This window comes from Ambystoma mexicanum, chromosome 6q, assembly GCF_040938575.1.
Source record: "Ambystoma mexicanum isolate Mex_15411 chromosome 6q, UKY_AmexF1_1, whole genome shotgun sequence".
NCBI lineage: Eukaryota > Metazoa > Chordata > Amphibia > Caudata > Ambystomatidae > Ambystoma > Ambystoma mexicanum.
The window spans coordinates 182,970,837-182,984,574 of record NC_090937.1 but is presented as its reverse complement, the minus strand read 5'-3'; the positions used below and the strand labels follow the sequence as shown (position 1 = coordinate 182,984,574).

The 13,738-nt window shown below is 52.9% G+C and overlaps 1 protein-coding gene across 3 annotated transcripts in view; it reads left to right on the top strand.

Moving 5' to 3' along the window:
* The window catches only part of APTX (aprataxin), a 620,836-nt gene that overhangs the window by 562,213 nt on the left and 44,885 nt on the right, over positions 1–13,738 (top strand). The window lies entirely within an intron of this gene.

Here is a 13,738-nt window from a genome sequence, read left to right as displayed (position 1 = left end):
TTGAACCTCAACTGGTCCGCTTCTGCATTGGTGTCCCCTGGCAGTGGACTGCCGAAATCCAAATACCCTCCGTCAGGGCCCATTCCCAGATCTAAAGCGCCTCCAAGCAGAGGTGTGGGGAACAAGTGCCACCCTGCTTGTTCAGGTAAAACATTGTAGTAGAATTGTCCGTCCTGACCAGAACCAACTTGTCTCTGATGAAGGTCAAGAACGCCTTGAAGGCCAGGCCCACTGCCATGAGCTCGAGCAAATTGATATGCTGGAGGGCTTCCGTCCTGGTCCATGAAACACGTAGCCCCCTGACCCGAGAGAGGGGAGTCTGTCGTCATCACCAGGGTAGTAAAGATCGGGCAGCAGGAGCAGTGGTATTGGGATCCTGTCCAACTGAGCCCCCGTCTCCTGATCCCAATTGGCCACCAGTTGGAGCTGGAGGCGCCTCATCTTGAGGCGAGCATGCTGTACAGTGAGCATGCAGGTGGCCATCGGGCCCAGAATGTGCTGCGGCCACCATGCCAAGGTGATTGAGTTGGCCTGTAAAGGACATAACTGTGATTTCCTCTGGTTGAGGGATAACCCCAGCTGATGAAGGATATTCGCCAGTCGTCCAAGGGTATAAATGATGGTCCTCCAAGAGGAAAAGGTCGGCCACTGCGTTCATCAACTTTGTGAAGGCATGAGAGGCCAAATTCAGGCCGAAGGGGAGCACCTTGTACTGAAAGTGGTACAACATAATCATGAACCGCAGAAACTTCTGATATGGTTGATAGACAGGTACATGCAGGTAAGCATCCTTGAGGTCCATGGAACCACATCCCCAGTCCCTTGCACACAAAGACTCGGCTATGTGAGCGGGAGTAATCCTCTTGCAGCGCTCCAGCGGTAAAGACAGATTTAGAAATGACGGGTCCAGGACAACCCTCAGGCCAGCCTGTTTGTTCTTGGGTACCGCAAAAATCCTGGAAGAGGAACCGGTTCTATCGCCTGTGTCTCCAAGAGAGAAAGGACCTCTCGTAAACGTAAAAGAGCCGGGAACTCGATCTGCGAATAGGAGGAGAGGAAGACTGAAGCCCATGGATACTACAGATAAGATCCATGGGTTGCTGAAAAAACACTTCCAGCTGTCCTGCAACAGAGCCAAACGGCACCCCACAGGCGAGCTATGTTCCCTGACCTTGTCGTCACTGCTTCTTGGTGTCGGAGGTGGCGCCATGGAGGGGGAGCGGATCCCACACAACATCCTCTGCTGCTTACTCATGTTGTCGCTGGGCGACCTGTTAGGCCTCTGTGTACCGCCGTCCCCAACCTCTTGAATCCGGAGAAAGCGCTGGGCTTGAACTCGGTCGTGCCCTGGGACTGAGGGAAGGATTTTTTACCTGGTTTTGTCAGGATGGCCAAGGACTTTGCGGTTTTAGTGGAGGTTTTCTTCTTGGTCACTCATCAGTTGATGAATGAAAAAGATCCACGCCCTCAGAGAGCAGATCCAGGATCCGCTCCTGCACATCAGAAGAAAACCTTGTGGCGTGCATCCACACCGTCCTTCTCATGCTGGCTGTGTCGATGTGGGGGACCGAAGACTCCATGAGGTCCTACGCAATGGCCCGGTCATCTGCCAGAATGGCCTTAAAGGAGGCTTTCTTGCCTGAAGGGAGGTCGGACCGAAATCCCCCACGCGCCCGCCACAGCTTATGGTTAGCCGCAGCCAAGAGGGTGTCCGCATTGTCTTGCCGCAGATGCAGTCCTGAGATTGAATAACAGTGCTTTCCCAAAGATTCAAGGACTTTGTCCTCCTTAGAGAGGCAACTGGAGGTGGCTGCTGTGGAGGAAGACGACAAAGCCGATGGTTAAGAATACAACAAGGCCACTTCCACCACAGAGGAATGGGGCTGCGGATGGGAGGGTAGGAGGATTGACTCTCATTCAGTCAGCCTAAACCTGCTGTCCAAATTCTTATTCATCTGGGCGTTGGCCCTGAGTTTCTCACAGACCTTTTGCTCCACCTGCAGGACATCCTTCTGGAGGGGGGGGGGGTGTCAGAACAGATCGTAGTGCATTTCCCCAAGACCTCTGCTAGCATACCAGACTCCTGGGGGGCTTCCTCAGGAAGAGGGACCCCCAAGAACTCTGCCAGGCCCTGAAGGCGGTCATGAAAGGCCTTAACGGATGCCGAGGGCTCATCGTCCTGGGTGTCATCAGCATCATCTTAGTCATTGCCCCCCCCCTTTTCACAGACATAGGAGAATCTGGGCCCTGGGACACAGGTGCCGGCGGGGTCCTCCCCCAGGTCCAGAGTCGCAGACAAGTCCAATGGGTGTTGAGGGGGAGGCGTTGGTGGTACAGGAGGAGGTGGAGAGGTCAGAACGACCGGTAGGGCCTGAACGACCGGTAGGTCCTGAACCGTTGGAGGGACAGACACCGGGAGTGCAGGAGGAAAGGAAGGGGTACCCAGCGAGGGGGCCAGGGTGGTGCCACCTACGGGATGACCTTCACAATGTCTTTCAGGAGCCCCTTCATCTGAGGGGAATGCAAGAGGAAGCGTTTGAAGAAACGGTCCTCACAAGCCGGTGGGTCACTAGGGGCCTGGCCCTCCGAGGCGCTGGGCCTCCGCTTCTGGTCAAAGCGCTGAGGCACCTGGTGTGTGTAGCCGTATGGCTGTGATGGATAGATGTATCCATGAGGGGACCAAAACCCTGCAACGTAGGATCCGATGGGCGAAAGCACTGGCGGGCCCCGAGCTGGATCCAAGATTGCCGCCTGTCTGGCAGGTTCTGCCACGTGCCGCTTTGCCATTTTGGAGCCTTGCACCACACCCTGGGCGGGAGTGCGCAGAGGCTCTGAGCCAAGAGAGGCCTCAGACACGAGAGGATACATACCCGCAGCAGAGGCGTTGACCTCAGAGATCACTCTGGTAGGGGCTGAGCCCTCAGCCGGACAGCCAGCAGTCTTAACGCCCTGACTCATGACCTCAGAGCGAGCTCTGGTAGGCTGGACGCCCTCGGCACCTGTGCCTGTAGCCATGCTGGATCTAGCCGAGGACAGACTCTTGGAGGTGGCACTCAATGATATCTTACCCCCTTGGGTAGAAGAAGAGGATGAACTTGATCGCCCTTCCAAAGACAGCCTGGTAGGGCCACTGAGCCCTTCAGCTTGGGAGCCAGTAGCTAGGACGGTGTCATGACCCTTGCCCCTGGCCCTCACTCGCAAGTCAGCCTTCCAGTTAGGGCCAGGTCAAAGGCCTTAAAACCTCATCCAAGACTCTCTTGGAGTCAGTCCAGGCGCCTTTGGCGCCAGGCTCATAACCATCATGAAGACCAACATTAGAATGGGACTATTTACTTGGGACTATTTAACTTGAGGGGGGGGGGGGTTCAGCCAACATGGAGGCACACATATAGCTCAGTTACAAGGAACTGAGCTATGCGGTCTAGTCTTTTGGGTGTGGCAGGCCTGGGACTACTTTACCTGGACTACTTTGGGTGTGGCAGGCCTGGGACTATTTTACCTGGACTACTTTACCTAAGACTATTTAAACCACACCCAAGCAGCAGAACATGCTTTGCGTTATTCTGCTGTGGGCAGCGTAACAGTCACTGTGTCCAGTTCTTTGATGCCAGCTTACCTGAAACCAAGGACCTGCAGAGAGAGAAAGAACACTACAAAACTTACCTGGAACAGTATCCTGTCTTCAATCCATCGCCGACTTCAGTTCCACTCACCTGAAGGTACGAACGCCATCATCCGGCACCTCATGCATCCTGGAATACCATAACCTGGAAAGAGGAGAAAGAAAGACAGCATTAGCAAGCGTTTACTCACATTTCCTCCCGAATGAAGAAAGCCACACAATTCTTACCTGGGTAGTCCTCTCTTGGTCAGTATCATTGCTGGAACATTATGGCGCTCGGCGAGGAACATCGCAACCTGCAAGGAGAGAAAAGACACAGGTTAGCAATATAAAAGGCCAAACAGCGCCGCGCATTACTCACTGGACAGCATCGCACACACCGTGCTGTCACCTACCAGCCCATGCTCATCTTCAAACTGCATGACAACACCAAAATACCTTTCCATACCTAAAAGGAAAGAAGCAAGACATTATTGTTCGAACTAAGAGGAACATAAGAACTGCATATAAAGAATGTAAAGCAGCAAACCTACGGAGTCGCAGCAGGCCTGGATTCCCACAGGGGGGCTTGCACCAGTGAAGTAACTTGGTTGCTGCTCGCCCCCCACATCTACGTGCCCCTGCCACAAGGAGCAGGTCGGAGAATCCACCATTTACAATATTAAGGTGAGGAGAAGGCACAAGGGGAGGAAGGAGTTGAGGCCAAGGGAGGTGGGAAAACATAAAGACAATCTTGTATTGAATCCAGCTCTCCTATATTGCAGACCCATCTTTAACCAGAGGCCTTACCAAGGGACTGGGAGAGGGTTCGAGAGTGCAAATCATCCAACCAGGGCTGGGCGGCGTCCCCATGGATACCTGGTGAGCGTAACAGACGGCCTCAGGTCTGTCCCCAGAGCCGGTAGCATTGGAGGCCTAAGTCCCACCAGAACCTAAATCCGAGGATCCTCGATCTCTGGGAACCCTGGGGAAGGAGTCGCCATGCTGTGGAGCCATGCGGAACAAATGGCCTACCTTGTCTTGACGAGAGGTTCTGGAGACAAAGTCCTTAAGATGGGGCGGAGGAGAAGCAATGAAGATCTCCCTCCACCGCAAAAAACGATTTTTAATGCCCTGTGACCGAGAGCACTGCAAGCCGAACATGTGTCCCAGCGGTGTTCGGGCCTCAAACACTGAAGAAAGAGTGCATGGGGGTCCGAGGCTGGGAACGAGTGGTCATATGAGGCATGTATCATGACTCCTCCTTCGGCCGACATGCGCCGGGGGAGGTGGGGCACCAAAGGAAAGTTGAAGAAGATTGAAAAAAACTAACTGGGAGCAAGCTGGAAGCTAAAATCTCTGCACTAGCTGCCAGTTCCGACGCTGTCCGTGTGGAAAAAGGGACTGAGGAGATGCGCCAGTGGGCGGGGCCTCTGGGTGGCGTTCCCACGCCCGAGGCCGCGCCCTAGCACGGTATACTAAATTTAAAGGGTCCACTCAATTTTTCAATGCCAAAGGTTCCGGTACTGTCCCCATGTTGGGGAACGCCCACAAGGATGGAGGAAAGGGGACTGGACATATAAGTAACACCTACAAGCATTGCATCCCTCATCATACACAATCTCCTCCTAGATGTACTACAGTGTAATACATTTGGTTTAAAGTAAGCAGCACCATATAGCTAAAACTAAAAAGAGCTAAACACCTGACCATGAGGGGATGCAAAAAAGGAAGATAGAGAAAATGTATTGCCTTCTCCAGCATGGGGTCTGGCATGGATTCACATGTTCATGAATATTCCCTGTTGTCAGGCTGGGATTCCACTGTTTCTAAACTATCTTTCTCCTAAAAGCCAGTCACTGAGCTCTAGGTCATACTGCCCCAGCCAATGACTGCCTTCTACCTAAGGTCCCACCTCTGGCAGCCATCTTCAGATTTTTACTGCACGTTCAAGTGTTGGGAGTCCTCGTGCTTAGTTCCAAGAGTTTTTTGCATTTTTTCGTGCTTTTCGGTAGAAAATTCTTTTGTTCAATTTAGCCCATGTGCTCCATCATCTGCTCATCCGATTAACGGGGATCAATTTTTTGGCATCTTATCACCCCTCAAGGGCAAAATCGTCGCGTTTTTTTCTTCTTGGAGGCTTCTAGAAGACCATCAGGCCTACACCGCACTGGACCATGACGGAGGAGGACAGCGCTTCCCTCTTCAAGCTCTGTGCCAGCTGCGGTTTGCGGAATGTGTTCACGGATGACCAGCATTCCCAGTGCCTGTGTTCCCCGCACCTGACGCACAAGGAAGAAGATTGTGAGATCTGCCATGGCTTCACCAAGCGCACGTTGAAGGATTGACACGTCCGGCTGGCAACATGGCTTAAAACCAGGGCCTCTACACCGGGTGGTTCACAGGGGCAGGCCGGATCCAGCCAGCCCGAGTGGGCTTCTAAGACCTTTGAGGGCGCTCAATCCGTGGGGGTCCAAGACAAGGCCAAGCAGCGCGAGTCCCCTTCCATCAGGGTCGCCGCGCAAGCGGGTCCTGCGATGGACAGGGCGCGTTAATCGTCTCTGTCTGCCTCGGTCTCCAGTCACTGCTCCAGCTCCTCGTCCAAGAGAAAGTCAGCTACCCAGGGGAAGCTGTGGGAGAAACCAGTGTAGGCCAAGCAAGAAAAGGCGGCCGACCTGCCCTTGGTGGCCCAGGCCAAATCGTCTTCCTCAATCAAATTGGTGGTGACCTCACTTTCCAAGGCAAAAGGGGCTGACCCAGGCCAGGGTGCCCTGGTGGCGGCCAGAATGACTCTCCCTGCCAGGCGAGTGTCTTCGTTCAGGCCAATAAAGAAGACTCCGGAGAAAGGGATGCCAGACCTCAGCCTGAGACTGACCCCTCGGGACCCAAAGAAGGGGGGCGGTGAAGAACTCCAGGGCACCGACATTTCTTTGTCCGATGAGGAGGAGATAGTCTTCGTCCACACCATCCATGAGGAGAACGTCAAGGGGACGCGCAGCAATGAGAACGTCAATGAGATGAGGACACAAGCGCTGATCCCAGTGGCCCGATCCCCCTGCTAATGCAGAGAGACCTCTCCCAAGATATCCTCTCAACCCTCCACATGCTGGTGTCAGAGATTCAAAAGAGGATGCTGATGGCACCCCAAGCAGCACCACCAGCAGCGACCCCGTTGACACCAGGGCCACCACCGCCGAAGAAAAGGAGGAGGCACCCTACCAGCAAGCCCCACTTCTCCCCCTAGGGGAATGGACACGACGACGGATACTGATGACGGTGGAATGTCCCCGCCACCGTGGGCGTCCCCGCCGGATGCAGTGGGATCTTTTCATACGATGATCGCCCGTGTGTTGGAGCTCTTCCAGCTCACCCCGGAAGAGAAGAAGAGAGAAGGTTTTCTGTACCAGTGCCGGGAGGCGAAGAGGAAGACCATTCTGTTGGTGCCGCTCCTGGACGACGTCTGGGACGAAGGGCTGTCTCTGCTGAAGAACCCCTCCTCAGCCCCAGCCAAGAGGGTCCGGCTTCAAAAGAGGTATCGGGTGCCTGAGTCTGCGCCCAAGTGTCTGTGGTCCCAACCGTCGCCGGATGCAGTGCTCTCGGCCGCTGCCAGGAAGAGGTCGGCAGGTTCGTCGTCTTCATCTACACCCCCGGACAGCAAGGGGAAGAAAAGAAGTTGCGTCCATGGGTAGAAAAGTCATCTACTCAGAGGTGACACCAGTCAAGGCGGCCAAAGCCTTAGCGATTGTGGCCAGGTACAACCGGGAGCTTTTGTACAAGATGGCCCCGCTCCTTGATTTCCTCCCTGATGACAAATGGGTCGAGACGTTGGAGATCCTCCAGAAAGGTGAGGTGGCATCAGATCACGCCATCACCGTGTCCCTGGACATTGCTGACACGGGTTTCTGGCAGGTGGGAAACAGTGTTTGCCTTCGTTGTCGTGGTGGGCTCACGGCCACCAATTTCATGCAGGAGGTCCAGACGAGGGTCCTGGACATGCCACTCGATGGAGACAACCTGTTTGGGAAGGCTGTTGATGAATCCCTCCAGACCATCAAGACCGACAGACAACCCATGCCCTGGGCATGCTGCAACAGCACCGTCCGTCCTTTCGATCCTCACGAGGGAAGTCTAACAGGTCCTCAAGGGGTTTCGGCAGGGGCTGGTCCTCTTACTGCCAACCCTCCCGTTCCATGACCCAGAAAACCAACAGGGGACGCTCCAAGGTCTTTGGAGGTGGCTTCCGTCGTCGTCAAGGCTCTCACGGCAGCGCACCAGTTGCCAAGCAAGACTGAACTGGCCAAGGCATCGGGCCCCCACCCCTGCACCCCGGTGGGCGGCCAGCTGGCGAACTTCATCAGCGTGTGGGAGACCATCTCCACCGATCAATGGGTGCTGGACTCTCGCCCACGGACACACCTTGGAGTTTCAACGAAAGTGTCAGCGGATACCACCGGTGGCCCCACAGGAACAACACATCCCTCAGCTGCTCCTGGAGGTTCGGGCCATGTTAAAAAAAAAAGGGGGCGATGGAGCTAGTTCCAAAGCGACTCTGGGGCTCTGCAGTCTACTCAAGATACTTTCTCGTAAGAATAAAGACTGGGGGCTGGAGGCCCATCCTCGATCTACGACGACTCAACAAGTACATAAAGTCCCAGAAGTTCAGGATGGTCACGCTGCAGCATGTGCTCGGCCAACTGGAGGAGGGAAGCTTTCTGTCGTCTTTGGATCTGGAGGACGCTTACTTTCACGTCCCCATCCACGAGAAGCACCACAAGTTCCTGCGCTTCATTGTACAGGGGAAGTATTACCAGTTCAAGGCTTTTCCCTTTGGACTGAGTCAGTGCCCAGAGTCTTCACAAACTGCCTGGCTCTGTGGCAGCCCATCTGCGACTACAGGGGATTCATGTGTATCCTTACCTCTACGACTGGCTCATCTGGGCCAAGTCAAGGGACATCGCCGTCGATCACACGGCGACGACCGTCCGGCAGTTGACGGACATGGGGTTCTCAGTGAATTAGGCAAAGTCTTGCTTGACTCCTTAGCAGGACGTGCTGTTCCTGGGATCCAGGCTCAACATGGTGTCCTGCCTGGCGGCACCATCGGAGGAGAGGATAGCGGCCATCTTGGGCAAGGTACAACGGCTGTTAGCAATGAAGATCGCTATGGTGCAGACCATCAAGTCGCTTCTCAGCATGATATCGTCATGTATATACTTGATCTGACTCTGCAGGTTGCGGATGTGTCGGCTCCAGGGATTCCTAGACGCCCTTTGGATCCTGGTGTCCAGAGGCTTCCAGGACAGGATTGCGCTCGACGAGGAGTTCCGTCGAGCGATAAGGTGGTGGGGTGTGCGCTCCAACACAGCCATAGCCACAGGCACGGACTTCCAGAGGCCCCCTTACCAAGAGACGGTCACGACGGACACTTCCCTAGAAGGGTGGGTAGCCCACACTGGGCGTCTTCACGCCAGAGGCATGTGGCTGCTGGAGGAGAAGACGTTCCTTCCGTCCCTCAAGGGCAAAGTGGTAAGGGTTTTCAGAGACAATAACACCACAATTTTACACCCGGAAACCAGGGGGAACCAGATCCCCAGCGGTCTCCAAAGAGGCGCAGGACTTGTGGCACTGGACGGTCGCCCAGGGGATGGTCCTCATTCCGTTTCACCTGGTAGGAGTAAAGAACACCGTCGCCTACTCTCTCCGCAGGGAGCTGCGCTCTTGCCACAAGTGGGGACTTCGGCAGGATCAAGTGGATACCCTTTTCTGCAAGTGGGGCAGTCCCCAGATCGATCTGTTTGCGACGGCAACGAACACCAGGTGCCATAGGTTTGCCAGCATGGGGGATGCATTCTCCTTCCCTAGGGAATCCCTGTTTCTGTATGCGTTCCCCCGTTGACTCTACTGCTGCGAGTAATCAGTCAACTCAGACGGTACCGGTGCAGGATGATCCTTGTCGCACCAGCGTGGCCGAGGCAGATCGGGCTCCCGGGACCTTTTCAGCATGTCAGCATCCCCTCCAGTCAAGCTGCCAGTGGTCACAGATCTTCTCGCCAGGGAAGGAGGCGCAATTCTGCTCCACGACCCAGGGTCGCAGATCCTGAAGGCCTGGCTCCTGCAGTGTTAAGAGTTCAGTGGTTATGAGCTGCCGCCGGATTATAGGGAGGTCCTAGCTAGGGCCAGGGCATTGTCGACTTTGAAGTGCTACGGACATGAATGGAAGCATTTTACCCATTGGTGCCGGTCGCAGAAGATTAACCCTCTGACGGTCACGGCCCCCCAAGTCCTTCCGTACTTGCTGTTGTCTAAGTCAGGGCTGGCCCATGCCTCCATCAAGGCGCACCTGGTGGCTATTTCACGCTACACCCATTCTCCAGGATGATCTTCCCTTTGTTCGCACTGTCTCGTCAAAGAGTTCATCAAGGGACTGTTCCATTTGTTCCCGCCGGTGAAGGCTCCGGCTCCGGCTCGGCGTGGGAACTGAACGTGGTGCTGACCAGGCTCATGGGGGCCCCATTCGAGCCTCTGCATCAAGCTCCGCTCAAGTTTCTGTCTTGGAAGACAGCTTTCCTCGTGGCCATCACCTCTGCCAGAAGAGTAGGTGAGATCCAGGCCCTGTCCTGCAAGCGGCCTTACTTGACTTTCCATAAGACGAGGGTGGTGCTGCGGGACGCACCCCTCCTTCATGCCCAAGGCTCCGTTGGAATTTCCTCTCAACGAGCCCTTGGTGTAACCTGTGTTTTTTCTGACTCCTTCGTCGCTGGCTGAAAGGACTTTGCACTTGCTGGATGTGGCTTGAGCGCTGAAGTTTTATGTGGGCCGCATAAAGAGTTTCCGGAAAACTTCTCAGCTGTTTCCAGATTGCTCTCCGGCTGCATCACTCATTGTCACCGGTTGGCAAACCGACCGCTGCCTAGCCATCCGAGAGCCCATTCTATCAGAGTGATTGCTGCGACAATGGCGTTCCTATATGGTGTGCCCCTGCTGGACATTTGCAGGGCTGCTACGTGGAGGTCGACAGACACCTCCACAAAATTCTACTGTGTCGACAGGGATTCAAGAGAGGAGTCCATAGTTGGCCAAGCAGTGCTGAGCAACCTGTTCGCTTGAAGGTGAGCTGGTGAGGAGGTAAGAGTAATTGCTTCTGTTGAACTTTGCAACCTCCTGTGATTGTGTAATGTTGTACCGCTGTGTATTCTTTATTCATGGGCATGTGAATCCATGCCAGACCCCATCCTGGAGAAGGAACAAGTTACTTACTTGTAACTATTGTTCTCCAGCATGGGTCTGGCATGGATTCACATGCGAACCCTCCCTCTGTCCCCTCTGTGGCTCTTCTTGTTCATCTTGCCACTTTATGTGCTTACCGAGTCTAAAGATGGCTGAACAGAGGAGGGGCTTAGGGAGAGTACTGTCATTGGATAGGGCAGAATGACCCAGAGGACAGTAATTGGTTTATAGGAGAAATACAGTTTGTAAGTGAAAGAGTTTTTTCTTTTACCAAGGATTCCCAGCCTGATGACGGAATATTCATGAGCATGTGAATCCATGCCAAAGCCATGCTGGAGAACAATAGTTACAGGTAAGTAACTTATTCCTTATTCCTGAGCCAATGGTTTTTAAACACTCAGCGTTTGTATGGTTAACTTTCCATTCTGTGGTCTTTTTGAGAAACAATAGTGCTTCGTATACATTTGCCACATATCTCTTTCTTTCCTGGAAAGCTGTTTGTATTTGTGATTCTTTTGCCTACCGCAATAACCTAGCTCACAACAGACCCTCATTTGGAATGTTCCTTTTAGTGGCCAAACCACTCAAGTTCTCACCCTCCACATATATTGTCTTTTTTTTTTAACATTTCAATGGAAAGTTTAATTGGGACCATCATTTTAATTTCACAAGAACGTCCTCCCATTTTAGGCAAGTGATGATGTCAGGACCTGAACGGGTTGACGAGCCTCTCGGAAACCAGGAAACATGCACACCCTAACCCCAGAGTCACAACCCCACAAGCAATGCTGAAACGACTGTTGACCGTGACCCTGAGGCAGGAGTGCTGGGCATGCCTCCTCAGTAGTACAGACCCTCAAAACGTGAGGTTACCTCTGGTCCAGGAAGGTCAGCCTTGACGGTTCTAGAGTGGCTGTGGTAGTACAGTGCGTGAGACGAGGAGTAATATATGGAATAAACATATGTTTCCTGGGTCTATAGTAGCAGCCAGGACTTGAGAAGGTACATAAATGCAGAGTAGGTCTAAATACTGTGACGGTTCTGAATTGAGGGAATTAATCTGTTCTCCCCAAGAGGGAGTTCTGCCCCCACTCCTCCTCTGTGAGGCTTGGGAGGTGAGCCCGCTATGCAACACCCTCCTTAGGGGTCGAGGCAAGTGAGACCTCACCCAGAGAGACTCCCCCATCGGTGACAGGGACTCCAGTTCTTGTGAGGAACTCCCTGATGCCCCCCATGTGATAGCCTATATGGAACTATCTAGTACAAGTACACCAAACCATTACAAGTTCCATGATTGAGACGAAGATAGTGACTGTATGCAGTTATCAAAGGGAAAGAGAAGCTGTCCCCTTAAATCACAATCACCAATGGACTGTGCTGAGTACATTGAAGAGAGAGGAGACGCCATGGGAAGGCGGTGGAAGGAAGAGGCAGACTGGGGAAGCCACGTGTATGGAGAGGACCTGTAGGAGGCAGGGCTGGCGGGGATGGCGAAGCCTGCATAGTTCAGAACTGCTTTGAGTTGAAGCAGGACACGCTGGAAGCCCGGCGTACCAGACAAACGGGCAGCCGAAACAGCTGGACCAGAGAGCTTGGTGGTGGCGTGCCCACAAAGCAATCATGGTGGGTAGGCTGTCCTCTCAAAGACGCTGACACCACCTCGGAGAGGAAGCAACGAACAAACTGATTACCCGCAGCGGTATCGAGAAGCCAAGCAGGAGACGCACACGAAGCGGACATTGTGGAAAGCGAAACAAGAAGCATGCCCAAGGAAGGAAAAGGAACGAAGTACCTACAGGCACCAGAGAGGTTCCCCTGCAATATGGAAGGTAACTGGGAGAACGGAAATACAGAGAAGCCAAAAGGGACTCGTTCTAGAAGTATCTAAACTCGTCCTAGTACAAATGACAAAAGTGTGGAAAACAAGTTGATAATGTCGAACTATATTAATGTGGTAATGAGAAATACAGAGATCACAAAGATTGAGATGAATATAAGTGGAGCATTGCTAAACACAGGGACTATAAAGAGTGAAAGGAATAGAATTGGAGTGTTGATGGCTTGGGAAAACGGGAAGGATCACCCAATATCCAAGAGTCTGACAGTGGGCCACTTGGGAATTAAATACCGGAGAGGTCCCTAAGAAAAGACCACTTTGGGAAAAGAGGAATCATAAACATTTGGATAACAAACTCCCCCCTCCCCCCAGAGAAAAGGACACCATACAGGTACACTCGCAATCCTATAATAAAGAGGGAAGCATTCTGACAAGAGCAAGGAAGAACCCTAACAAAGAGGAGAAAAATATAATCAGCCCCTTAAGGGAGTTGAAGCAACTAATACAGAGAATAACATGAGACTATTTAAGGATTGTATATTGATCAGATCTCTGGAAAGAAGAGAACATAAGTGTAAAAGCACAACTATCAAGAGAAGGGAGTCATTCTACTGACTTTAGTTGATTAAAATAGTGGTAGGGGCAGTTAGGTTAGCTTTGGACAGCAGACTGATTCTTTCAGACATTTATTCACGACTGAGGAGCACCTTATTAAAGTAGGCAATAAACATCCCATAGTAATAGGGAAAGATAGACCTTCTTTTTATTCTTTATTAAATTCATGCCAAAAATGTACTCAAAGTCTGTGTCCTCCTCCTGACCCTCCAGATTACCCTCCTAATAACAGGAGGGCTATGGATACAGATGAGTGCCTGAACAAACGCCTTTGCGCAAACGTATAGTTGGGCATCTCTTGTGGCTTCATGGTCTCCCGTCCTTGGATTCTGACATCATCGTACTCCGTTACGCATGTGCCGTCAGAACCGAGGAAGGGACCCTTCTGCTTGCATTGTCATGGGCTTCCTTGTCTTTTTCCAGAGGGTGCCTTGGGTGCCTGCGATGACGGTTTCCCA